Consider the following 13274-nt stretch of genomic DNA (forward strand, 5'->3'; position numbering starts at 1 on the left):
ACTGTCTATTCTGTAGTTGTCTAACCTGACTCGAATCACAAGGAAACATCAGAGAAACTTTAAATGAGGAACAGGAAGATACTACTGTTTAAAAGAGAGAAAGGCTGTAGTCTCCAAGACTGCTGGTATCATAAAACATAAGGGCTGTGAAAATGTTTCACATTAAAGGAGGCTAAAGAGTTGTGACTGCCAGATGCGAAAGCTGAGCCTAGACTGATTCCTGTTCTGTAGGGGAGAAAATGCTGTGAAGGACATTGCTGGGTCAGTTGACAGAATTGGACTGTGGGCAATAGTGTAAAGTAGTTTAATTTATGGAAGTAGAGAACTCCACTGTGGCGATGTAAGAGGATATCCTTATTTTTAGGAAACATGCACTGAAGTATTTAGAGGTAAAGGACCACAGGGTTTACAATTCGCTCTCAAATGGTTCAGGAAAAAATACTGTTTGGCTAGATTGATTGATCGATAGGAAGGGAAAAGGAGGTGGAGAGGGTGAGAAAGCAGATTATAAGCAGATGGGGCAAAGTGTTCACAATAGATAAATGTGGTAAATGGCACACAGGTGTCCTTTGTATATTCTTTTTTTTTTTTTTTTTTTTTTTTTTTTGAGACGGAGTCTCGCTCTGTCGCCCAGGCTGGAGTGCAGTGGCGCGATCTCGGCTCACTGCAAGCTCCGCCTCCCGGGTTCACGCCATTCTCCTGCCTCAGCCTCCCGAGTAGCTGGGACTACAGGCGCCTGCCACCAAGCCCGGCTATTTTTTTTGTATTTTTAGTAGAGACGGGGTTTCACCGTGTTAGCCAGGATGGTCTCCATCTCCTGACCTCGTGATCCGCCCGCCTCGGCCTCCCGAAGTGCAGGGATTACAGGCGTGAGCCACCGCTCCCGGCCTGTATATTCTTTTAAAAATTAAAACAATTCTTAATTATGGGTACATAATAGGCGTATACATTTATACGGTACATGTGATATTTTGCTACAGGCATACAATGTGTAGTAATCACATCAGGGTAATTGGGGTATCTATTACTTCAAGCATTTATCATTTCGTTGTGTGTATATTCTTATTCTGGCAACTTTTTGGTAAGTTTGAACTTATTTCTAAATAAAAAGTTTTTAAAAAGTTGTCTGGAGACTGAAAGTAAACAAACAAATACACTGGGCATGAAAGGATCTTTTTTTTTTTTTCTTTTTGAGACGGAGTCTTGCTGTGTTGTCCAGGCTGGAGTGCAGTGGCGCGATCTCGGCTCACTGCAAGCTCCGCCTCCCGGGTTCACGCCTTTCTCCTGCCTCAGCCCCCGCCCCGAGTAGCTGGGACTATAGGCGCCCGCCACCACGCCCGGCTGATTTTGTTTTTGTATTTTGAGTAGAGACGGGGTTTCACCATGTTAGCCAGGATGGTCTCGATCTCCTGACCTCGTGATCCTCTCGCCTCGGCCTCCCAAAGTGCTGGGATTACAGGCGTGAGCCACCGAGCTCGGCCGAAAGGATCTTAGTTATAAAACAAATTTAGCTGAAATGTTGTCTTACCTTAATTGGCTTGAATTTTTCTCTAGGTACGTTCGATTTGCTTGTCTCGAAGTAATACTTTAACCTTTTTAATATTATTTAAATTGTTCATTATTTTTACATATATAGTAATACATAAAATTATTCTCACTGTAAAAGATTTAAATCCTTCAGAAGCCAAACATGATTTTTGCCTTTACTATATTCCCTCCCTTCCTCTCCTCAGAAGAGACCAGCTTAAGTAAGAATTTGGTTGTGACTTTCTAGTCATAGAAATCTGCAAATCTGGCTTTTGTTAAATAAATGCAAATCCAGCTTTTATTAAAATAAATGGGATTTTGTACCCTACACCTTTCCCAGGATTACGTTTTTCACTTAATATATTTTAGAGATATGTTTTCACTGTTTGCTTTATTTATATAATGTCTGAAGAGAGTTGGGTAATTGTACTATAATTTATTTAATTATCTATTGAAGATCATTTGGGTCTAATTCTAATTTCTTTTGCAGCACAGTGTGTATCATAATCTTGGTACATGAAACCGTGGTACATGAAAATTTTAATAATGCATCCTGGAAGTAGTATTGCTGTGTCAATGTATGTGTGTTTAAATTTTTTAATAGGTCCTGCAAAACGGACTTCTAAACAGACTGTAATGATAGTATATGCTTATTTTCCGGCATCTCTGCCAACTGTGGATATTATCAACCTTGTAAATTTTTGCCAATCACAGGGACAAAAATAATATGACTTTTTACGTGCACATTTCCACATTTATTGGCTAGTGGATTTCTTCTTCAGTGTACGAGTGCATGTCACACCCTTTATCTGTTGTCCTTTTTGGTTGTCTATTTCTTATGACCTGTAGGAGTGTTCTTTGTTTATTCTAAATAGTAATTGTTTTGCCTGTTAAAGTGCCTTAATTATTTTATCCTAGCCAGTTGCTTGTCTTAGAAGTTTTAAATTTTTATGTAGCAAAATCTTTTACTCTTTCCTTTAAGGCTTCTGGTCTTTGTGTTTTGCTTAGAAAGACTGTCCCTGTTTTAAGATTATTTAAAAAAATACCCATTTTAAAAATTTTTTATATTTATCTCTTTATATGGAAACTTGTATATGGGTTTAATTTCATTTTTGTCTTAGTAGACAACCAATATCCTTAGCATCAATTGTTAAATATTTTCTCTCTACTGTAAAATTTTAACTGAATAATAAAATTCCGATATGCACAGGAATTCCTGTCTGTATTCTTTATTATGTTCTATTGATCTGTATATATGTTCCTGTGCCAATTCCATAGTTTCAATTTTTCAGGGCAAATCCTACAATTTTTTTTTCCTTCTTGATAACTTTAGAACTACTTGTCAGGTTCCACTGAGAGTTCTGCTGTGAATTTTATTGACTGAGTTCTCTGTATGTAAAAAGTTCTCCTGGCATGAAAAGGAACTCAGGCTATGGAATCAAATGGGCCTGTGTATAAACCAGTTGTTAGCTGTGGGAATGATAATCGCACCTGTTTTAGAGAAATGTCAAGTTTACATGAGACAATGCATAAAGGTGCAAAAGCTAATGCTTGGTGTACAGACGTGCTTACAAAATATTATGTATATCTCCATAGTGACAGAGAAATGATATGTTCTGTGACAGTGTTATAGCTTATTAATCAGAATAGCCTTGCATTCATTTAAGAAATAGCATACTTATATACACATGCGAATAAAATTTCTGTCTTTAGTGATATTACACTTGATACCTAAATAAACACATTAGTGTATTCCTGTACTCATTCATTTATTTCTTTATTGATTCCTTCCAGTAGTATCCTGGTGTGGTTGCTGTGGGTAGGCGTGGCGCTTGGTGCTTGTGGATAGAGCTTATAGATATGCCTTATGGTAAATGCCGCCTGGAGGGAGGGCAGACGTGAAACAAATAATTGTACCTAATTTTGTAATTATGATTGAGAAATACGGTGTGAAGAAAAGTTACAGTGTCTGTATGGCTCTGGCTCAGTTTGATGAAGTTCACTTTGTCAAATAGCTCAGTTTGTTGAATTTACAAAATTCACTTCTCAAACATCATTTTAAAAGCTTTAATGAGAATGAGTGTAGATCAGATTCTGAAGCTGGACTCTGTGGGTTTAAATCCTGATTCTGCCACTTACATGCTTTGTGACCTTGGGTGAGTTACTTAACCTCTCTGTGCTCCAGTTTCATCATATGTAAACTGAGTAGAGTATGAAGCCACTACCGAGGGTTTTTATGAAGAGCAAATCAGTTGTTATATGTAAAAGTTTGTGGAGCAGTGTCTGGCTCATAGAGTGTTGTAGAGGGTGTGTTAGCCATTATTGTGACTTCGTTAGCATCCACATTTTTAACACCTCATATGGAATTTTAGAATTATTTATTTTTCCCAAATTCTTTTAAAGACCACCTTTCTCATGGTATAACTTACATGCAGTAAAACCCATGGTAAGAGTACGTGCTAAGAGTAGCACCATGTTAAGATTAAGTTTTATAAATGTATGCACCCATTTAATCACCAGTACAACTAAGGCAGAATATTTCCATGAGCCCCCAGGGTTCCTTGGTATCTATCCCTCTGCAGTCATTTCAAATGCCTTTTACTGCATTTCTTTTACCAGAGTGTTAGTCTTTGTCTTTTAACATGTTTAGAATTTTTAATTCATTTTTTGGTGGATAATATATATGAAATTTGAGATACTAGTTATATGGTCTGTTATACTAATTATCACTTCTGGCAGTCTCTATTTTTTGCGAGTTTTGAGTAAGTGTCTACATTTAATTGCTTCTTGTTAGAAACCAAAATGTCAGCATTTTACTTATAATAGCAATTTGGTGAACAAATTAATTTATAGTTAAATTTCTTTTAACTGTAAAACAAGTTAATTTGTTTTACAGTATAATTGAAAGTTTGTTTTCCTACATAATAAAATATGTAGGTAAGTCTGTGTGTGGTGGCTCATGCCTGTAATCCCAACACTTGGGGAGGCTGAGGTGGGTGGATCACTTGAGGTCAGGAGTTTGAGACCAGCCTGACCAACATAGTGAAACCCCACCTCTACCAAAAAATACAAAAATTAGCCGGACTAGATGGCATGTGCCTGTAGTCCCTGCTACTCAGGGAAGCTGAAGTGGGAGAATTGCTTGAACCTGGGGGTGGAGATTGCAGTGAGCCTAGATTGTGCCACTGCACTCCAGTGTGAGTGACAGAGTGAGACCCTGTCTCAAAAAGAAAAAAAAAATGCAGAAGAGGCATTTAGCTTTTTGCCTTTTTTTTTTGCTGTCGCAGGGGGGATGTTGGTAGGAGTGGAGGATAATTTAGTCTTAGCAGAAATTAATATGTAGAAGTCTTAAGCTTTTCTCCCTTAGATTGCCCCAAAAGGACAGATTTAACTTCTCAGCATCTCTGCTTTGCTAATACCAAAATTACCTATGAGGATAGATACCAAGAGAGGGAGGGCACTATATGAGTGGTCCAGTATTTGGACACACAACTTTTCCCTGCAGTAATCATAATGAAAGTAATAATTTAATGGGAGCTGACATTATTTCGTACTTACTGTGGATAGGCATCGTGTTAAACCCTACGTACATCTCATTTAATTCTTCAACCCCATGAGTTTGATGGCACTGTTATTCCCATTTTACAGGTGATGAATATGAATCTTAGAGAAGTACCTTGCCCAAGACCACACACAGTGGGTTTTTGTTGTTGTCGTTGTTGTTTTTAGTTTTTTTTTCCTTTTAGTTTAGAAAGAGAAAAGGAAGGAAATAAAGAACGTTTGTTAAAATAACTATTGCATAAAAAGACATCTGGGCTAGATGCTGGGATGTACCTCTTCCAGAATAGGGACTGATGATTTAAACACAAAAAAAAAGACGAAAAAGAAAGAAAAAAGAAATAAATTATTCTTCTCAATACTGTTTGGGATAATTGCATTGTTTTTCATCTTTTCAACACACAAAACAGTCTCTTTGGGAAGCACTGTGATGAGACTAGCAAGAATGGCTGGTGCCTCAACTCTCTAAAATGGTAGGGGGAGCCCTGAGAGAGGCATTCTACTAAACCCCACTGCAAGCATTCCCATTCTTTACTCCTCCTACTTTTGGAATTGGGAAGGACCAGACTCAAGCTAAGTTCTCAATATATTAACTTTTAGGGATACCCACTGCCTCTCCTGACCCTCTTCTAGCAAACTCCCCTGCTGGCCCCTGTTCCGCCAGCTAGCTGCAGCAACCATACCAAGGGCCAGGAGGCTGCTTGGTGGTCTCAGCTAAGCAAAAGCGGGGTATCATCATCACTGTTCGGGCCACACGTAGTTGGTAAGTGATGGAGCTGATGGCGGGACTCTGCAGTCTTTGTTCTTAGTGTTATTTCTCCCTTGAATTTAAATCTTGAAGGCAGTGAGTTTTTTGGGCTAAATAATTTCTCATATTTGCCAACCCTTTAAACTGTATAGATTTTTAACATTTGTTTCTCACTCTATCCTCAAAGCATCCAGTGCGGTAGGGAAGGAAACCTGATGTTTCATTCATTGCGCAAAGGTAGGCAAACTTTTTCTGTAAAGGGACAGAGTAAATATTTTCGGCTTTGAGGACTCTGTGATCTCAGCTGCAGCTATGCAGTTTGTGACTGTTACAGGAAAGCAGCCTTAGACAATATGTCAGTTGATTGAGTTGTGGCTGTGTTTCAATAGCACTTTATTTACAGGCCGGGCGCGGTGGCTCACACCTGTAATCCCAGCACTTTGGGAGGCCGAGGCGGGCCAATTACTTGAGGCCAGGAGTTCGAGATCAGCCTGGCCAATATGGCAAAACTCTGTCTCTACTAAAAATACAAAAAAATTAGCTGGATGTGGTGGCATGTACTTGTAGTCCCAGCTACTTGGGAGGCTGAGGCAGGAGAATCGCTTGAACCCGGGAGGTGGAGGTTGCAGTGAGCCGAGATCATGCCACTGCACCCCAGCCTGGGTGACAGAGTGAGACTCCGTCTCAAAAAAAAAAAAAAAGAAAGAAAAAGAAAAAAAGAACTTTATTTACAAAAAAAGAAGAGGCAGCAGGTGGAATTTGGCCCTGTTTGTAGTTTCCTGACACCAATAGTAATAGACTGATCTATTTGGGGACATCAGGACATGTCAGCCACAGAGAAGGTGACTTAGGATTCTTAGTGCCAAGCATTGTGCGTGGTCCACTTCCTAACCTTTCCCAGGCTGCAGCACATAGTGCCACTCACCACAACAATAATAGTGATAATAACTCATCTTTCTACTGGATGCATTGTTCTAAGTGCTTTTCACATCTGACATTAATCTATGGACAGCTGAGTGACATGGGAAATTGAGGTCCTAAGGAAAAAAGCTTGCTCAAGGTCACAGAGCCAGTGGGTGGTGAAACTGGGATTTGAACCCAGATAGAGTGGTTCTAAGCTTGTGAGCTCAAGTCCCTTTACCTTCTCTCTCCCCCATTATAGGATTTCTCAGTTTGAGATCATCTTTGAAGCCTTACTCTTTGGGAACTGCCTCTTCCGAACACTCATATTGAGTGATAAGGTTCTGTGTTCTCTTTTTGAGACATTTATTTTGGAGCAGAGCTACAAGTAAGGGACTGCTAACTCTGCCAATTTTCTGTTACAGCTGGATAGTTCAAGGGTGGAGCAAGATCATGCAAGAGGTTTCTTTTTGCTCATCCCTGGGCTACACCAGAGACTTTCAACTGCAGAAGCACTTTAATAACAGTAGAGATGATTTATTAAGTGTCTGTTTTGTTGATACTGTGCTAAGTGCATTAAATATATAATATTGGTTAAAATCTCACAATGCTATAAATTAAGTGGTATTATTCCCATTGCACAGATGGAAAAATTGAGGCTCAGTTATGGATAAGTTATTTAAATCTCTGAGCCTTAGTTTCCTCATGTGGACATTATGATAGTCCTATCTGTTAGGGTCACTATGAAGATTAAATGAGTTAACACATGTTAAGGATTCAGAGCAATGTTTGGCACTCAATAGTGTTACCTGTTATTGTTGCTGTTATTATTAGAACATAGTAGTAATTGTAGAGGTGAAATGCTCACTTTTTATGAGTATTTGTGAATTAGAAATAAGCACGTGAGTATTCAACGTAGTGCCTAGGTGTTAATGGATGGAACTTATGATTATTTATAGGAAGAAACTGTGTAAAGCTCTGTTCCTTTTAATTTAAAAATATCTCCACTGGTGATGGTTTTAAAATTAAACATTAAAATATTAAAAGTCAGTCTCTTGGTTTTGTTTGTTTTTGTTTGTTTTGGGTAAAATTGCTCCCTGCAAAAACAGCCCCAGATATTCCTGTTTACTGTAAATTAGGTAGATTGGATAGGGTTGGCACTAGAGGATAGGTATGCTTGACATAGTAAATGATTTACAAGGTGGATTGTACAGCCATAAAAGCAGTAACTTAGAAATATGCACAGGAGAGTAAAATAATTTGCTCATTTGTGTTAAATTTCAGTGATAACCTAATTGTAAAAAAGTTTTATTTTACATATGCACTCTATTATATACCATATATCACTATGCATATTTTTTGTATATACTTATTTCTCTGTGGGGTTATGTCCAGAACTGTGAGTATTCTATGATAATGGCAACTTAAAGTATTTGTTCAATGTTAAGATTGACTATATACACGATTTTTCTTTTAAGTACTGACCTTAGGACTTAACCCCTGCCTTAAGCTGCAGCTCAACTCTATAATGAAATGCAGAAAAGGAACATTTTTCCCACCTCCATAAATTAAACAACCGATAATTAATTAACCTTTTCATTTCTTTTTTAGCTCTCTAATCTATGTGTTAGTAGAAACTAAAGCAATGCTATACAATTCAAATTTTTTTTGTGACAGTGACATCTGGTGGTTCCTTTTTAATTCTCATGATTTCTCTGTGCTTGGCTGGTTGTTGGAAATTCCGAAGAATCATTGTGTGAACTGCTTTGCTTGGCATTTAACACTAGCTAGCTATTGAGAATCAAGTTAGTCCCATTGACATGGCTTGAACTTTGAAAACCTCAGTGCTCCATTTGGACGCAGCCCTTCTCTGAAGGCAACACCAGCCTTCCTTGGATGAATGAACATTTTAGAATTTGTGATGGGCGAACACTGTCTTGGGAAGGATGTCTCTTTAATTCAGAGAACTTAGGATTTTGAATAAGGGATGGTATCTGTGCCAGCCTCTCTGCTTTACTCATGAGGAGGCTGGAGCCCTGAGAAATAGAGTGTGTTGGCCAATGTCTCACTGTGTTGGGCAATGTCTCACTGTGTCTTCCAATGTCTCACTGTGTTGGGCAATGTCTCACTGTGTTGGCCAAGGTCTCACCATGTTGGCCAAGGTCACCTGCTCCTTGGTGAGCAGAGGTTCCATAACTTATGGGTTTTGTGCTACCAGGGAGCAGTGTGGCATTGGGCTCTGTGCTCATAAATTACGTTGTTGTTGTTTTTAGACGGAGTTTCTTGTTGCTTGGGCTGGAGTGCAATGGTGCTATCTTGGCTCACTGCAACCGCTGCCTCCCGGGTTCAAGCGATTCTCCTGCCTCAGCCTCCCAAGTAGCTGGGATTACAGGCATGCGCCACCACACCCAACTAATTTTGTATTTTTAGTAGATGCGGGATTTCTCCATGTTGGTCAGGCTGGTCTTGAACTCCCGACCTCAGGTGATCCACCTGCCTCTGCCTCCCAAAGTGCTGGGATTTCAGGCATGAGCCACTGCGCCCCGCCCATAAATTATGTGTTTTATGCTGGGCAACCCACTAGTAAGAAAGGTCTGGGAGTGAAAGGCTAGAGGGTAAAGGCTAGAGGGCAAAGGCAGTTAACATTTTTCACTACCTATTTGCTGTAAATATCCCACACCCGGCTTTTCTCTCATGCAAAAGAGGCTCAGCATCTTTGACGTGAAAAAGAGTTGTTGAGGAAGTATAGTTAGGGATCCCAGCCCCGTCTCCTGAGTCTACTGGTTGGTCCCATATCTGAGAATTTAATATCCTGTGAAGTTGTATTTATTGAGCCTGTTTTAAGTCGGACCTGTTCTGTGAGTTATCTCACATCCTTACAATCCCAGTGGGCGGCTGGAATCTTTATTGTACACAACAGGAAGTAGAGGATTGAAAGGCTGGACTCACTTAGGGTCAGAGGTGGAGCCAGGATTCAGTCCCAGACAGGTCTAACCTCCAAGCCTAAATTTATGCTTTCCGCTCTACTACACAGGCTGTGTAATTAAAATCACTTGTGTATTTATTTATAGTGCGTAGTACTTAGGGAGTAGAGGCAGATTTGCTTCCTAGACACTTGAGCACATGACATGGACTTTGTATCGTGACTATGTGGACACATCCAGGAGTATTTTGTGCTTGTGAGAGAAGGGAGGGCTCATGTCATCAAGTCATGACTACCTTGATGGGCACTGGCTCCATGCCAGGCACTTTCCCCTCTGATCTCCTTTGGTCCTCCCAACAGCTTCCTAGGGTAGGTGCTATGGGCATCTCCAATTTACAGAAGATAACTCCAGAGTGGAAGGGGGAAAGGATTTTCTATAGGGATACTAAGGAAGAAAAAGGAGGAGAGAATGGGTGAACAGCAGGCCTGAAGCACACTCGTGTTGTATCTGGCCCTCCCATGCTGAAGTTGATAAACCACATGGTGAGCCAGGCAGGTGCAATTAACCCACTCCTTTCTTCAAGTTCATTATAACCCTGCTGCCAAATCCAAAGGACTTTTATAGGCTAAGTAAGGTGTCCTACTAATAACCTCTTAAATTTCTTAAATTTTTCCACATAGTGACAGTTGAAATCAAGGCACAGGGCCCTTTATACTAGCAAACTACCTGCTCCCAGAGGGGACTTTGGTTAGTCAGTCATGGTTCCATGGTATTTATATATCAGCATTTGTTTCTTACAAATGTGACATTGAAAATGCTCCTGTATTCCTGAGGTCTTTTTAAATTTTTTCAAAAAAGGATCTTAAAGGCATTGTGTGTAGATCACTTTTAGGCTGCTTTATTACTAGCACTTTGTAAACACTGTTAGTGAAGATGGACTATGTTTCCGTTTCTCCTCTGCTCCTTTAATCCATAATAGTGAGCTCTGTGGGCATTATTGTTCTCTCAACTGTAGACAACATGACTGTAGTAAACTCTTTTCTACCTTGGGGCCTTACCTTATACATTTCCCCCTGCCTAATTCCTTCCCCACCAAGCTCCTTATGTCCTCCCTTCGTCTATCTCCTGATGAAGTGAGGTCCCTTTACCTGGTGGTTTCATCATGGGTGTATCCTCCTTCTCCCAGGAGACTTCCTTAAAGCAAGGACTCTTTTGTTGCAGTTTCTAGCGCTTGGCGTATCGATGCTGGTAGTTCCTAAATGCATAGAAAGTAATCTTTCCCATTAAAATGCCCGTTACTCCATATCCCCAGTTTCTACTATTAGATCTGTGATTTTTTGGTAAAAATGAAGCTTTAAAAAACATAGAACCTTACTTCATCAATCCTAAGGCCTAGAGAAACAAAGCAATACAAAGGAACACAGAACTGGCTGGGAGCGTTGGCTCACGCCTGTAATCCCAGCACTTTGGGAGGCCGAGGCGGGCAGATCACCTGCGGTCAGGAGTTCAAGACCAGCCTTACCAACCTGGAGAAACCCCGTCTCTACTAAAAATACAAAATTAGCTGGGTGTAGTGATGCATGCCTGTAATCTCAGCTACTTGGGAGGCTGAGGCTGGAGAATCGCTTGAACCGGAGGGGCGGAGGTTGCAGTGAGTCAAGATCGCACCATTGCACTCCAGCCTGGACAACAAGAGTGAAACTCCATCTCAGGAAAAAAAAAAGAACAGAATTTACGTGGGATTATATGAGAGCACTTACCTGGCACAAGAGCAACCAGGGAACTATATTAATCCTACACCTGGAGAACATGGAAAATTATTTTTAATCTCAACTGATGAATGTTTAAAAATTTCTAAAGCATGAGCTTTATGTTTTGGCAGATGATTTTACTGTTGTTTTGCTGTTATTATTTTTTTAACCCCTATTTCTGAAAAAATGTTTGAAAATCTCCAGTTTTTTCTAAGTCTATTAAAAAAATCTAAAAAAATTATTGCCTGGAATTTGACAAACCTGGACTAATTAAGAAGATAAACTTAGTGTTAGTTTTTTTTCTGGTGTGATACTTGAAATTTGAGAAGGTCATGTTTTGTTCCCTGCAAGGACCAACAACAGTCGTTACAGGTGGGGACTTGGAATGTGAGTGTGTCTAATGTGTGGGCCCCTGTTGCTTTCTTTCCCTTTGATTAAGAGTTCTGTAGGTCAGTTAAGGTTTCACAAAGGACTTGCTTTGATACTAATCCTTTAAGGAGGGTATGAGGGGTGCTTGTCCCTTGCAAACCCGGTTATGGGGGAGCTGAAGCTGATTATTACATTTGCCATCAAAGAACATTGATGCTCTTTCATGCAATATGAAACTTAAAAAAATGTGGCACTGCAGATAAGATGCGACTAGTTGGTAGTCTTTGGGATTTAGTTGGAGAGTTTAAATGCTGTAGAAGGCCATGGACTACTTTTTGAACTTGACAAATAGATTACAGAGAATTGGATGATAAATGTGAGCAGAATGAAAAATTATTCCTAACAGATGAGCTCAGGGTACGTATATATTTTTAAAATGATTTTTGCACAATAATAAAGGTGTATTTTAAATTAATTCTGACTTAGAAAAATCAGTACTTTATTCAAGTTTTAATAGGGAGTGATGTGACTTGAGTTTATGCATTTCTCATATGATTCCTTTAACTAGGAATGTGCTGTTTCTCTTTATGAGAGAAATTCAATATTTGAGGAATCCTCCAGGTGTGTCAGTCACTATGATAATGCTTCTGATGTCAGTCTGGTTTCCCATTTTGGACATCTTTATTTACAGGAGTGGATGCCATGTAGACACGTGTTTGTATTCCGTAGAACCTAATACCCATGGCTCTTAATCCCTGCCTCAGTCCTGGGGGGAAGTTGGGGCATCCTCTTCATGTCTCATCTCCATGGGAATGGTCCAGATATGCCCCAAAAGAATTCATGACTTGCCAGAGTTCTCAACAGTTGTAGCATTCTTTGAGTCCATGATACCAAACACACTGCTTCATTGGTCAGTGGAATGGAATGTTGGGTGGGAAAGCTCCAGTGAGAAGGGGCCTGGTTGTGTGGGGGTGGGCAGGTGGTCTTCATTGAGGAGGAAGGTATCTGCAAGCCCTCTCAAACCTTGTCATCTTTGCTAAAGTGTGGTGGTTAAATGAGAGCGTGGTAGAATCTGTTCTCAGGCCTGTGAAGTCATCCCTATGAGAAAGATGGTAAAATGGAGGACAGGGCTGAGGGTGAGGAGGAGGAACGCGGAGGAGGAGGGAGGAATGCGGAGGAGGAGGGAGGAACAGAGTTCTAGAGAAGTGATACAGCTTTGTGGATTTACAGTACCTGGCGTTATTTTTTGTCGTGTTACTTCCTACTTCCTTTTCCTTCTTGCAGTAATATTTGTCACATATTCCTTTTCAAACCACGAAGTGAATTAAAAATCAGATAGGCAGGCCTGAAAAATTTGTAAATCTATTTGGTCTCTTTGGCAGTTAATGGAGAGTATTGACATTACTACTGTTAATAGCATATTTGTCATCTTTACTCTTTGTTCTCCAGAGATAAAAATAATGTAAACACTTTTGTCATTAATATCTTCATTAAGAT

The 13274-nt window shown here is 39.9% G+C and overlaps 1 protein-coding gene across 9 annotated transcripts in view; it reads left to right on the forward strand.

The window, feature by feature from the left end:
• TTC39B (tetratricopeptide repeat domain 39B) overlaps positions 1-13274 on the forward strand; it is a 191447-nt gene that overhangs the window by 77898 nt on the left and 100275 nt on the right. Inside the window, exon 1 of one of the 9 annotated variants that reach the window (XM_016960638.4) lies at positions 12679-12889. The exons of 3 other annotated variants lie outside the window; for them this stretch is intronic. The gene's annotated coding sequence lies outside the window, so the exon portion shown is untranslated. Of the gene's footprint in view, positions 1-12678; positions 12914-13274 lie in introns of those variants that run through there. 5 more of the 9 variants (XM_063788718.1, XM_054658708.2, XM_063788719.1 and 2 more) reach the window with 5 other exon arrangements.

Source organism: Pan troglodytes, chromosome 11, assembly GCF_028858775.2.
Source record: "Pan troglodytes isolate AG18354 chromosome 11, NHGRI_mPanTro3-v2.0_pri, whole genome shotgun sequence".
NCBI lineage: Eukaryota > Metazoa > Chordata > Mammalia > Primates > Hominidae > Pan > Pan troglodytes.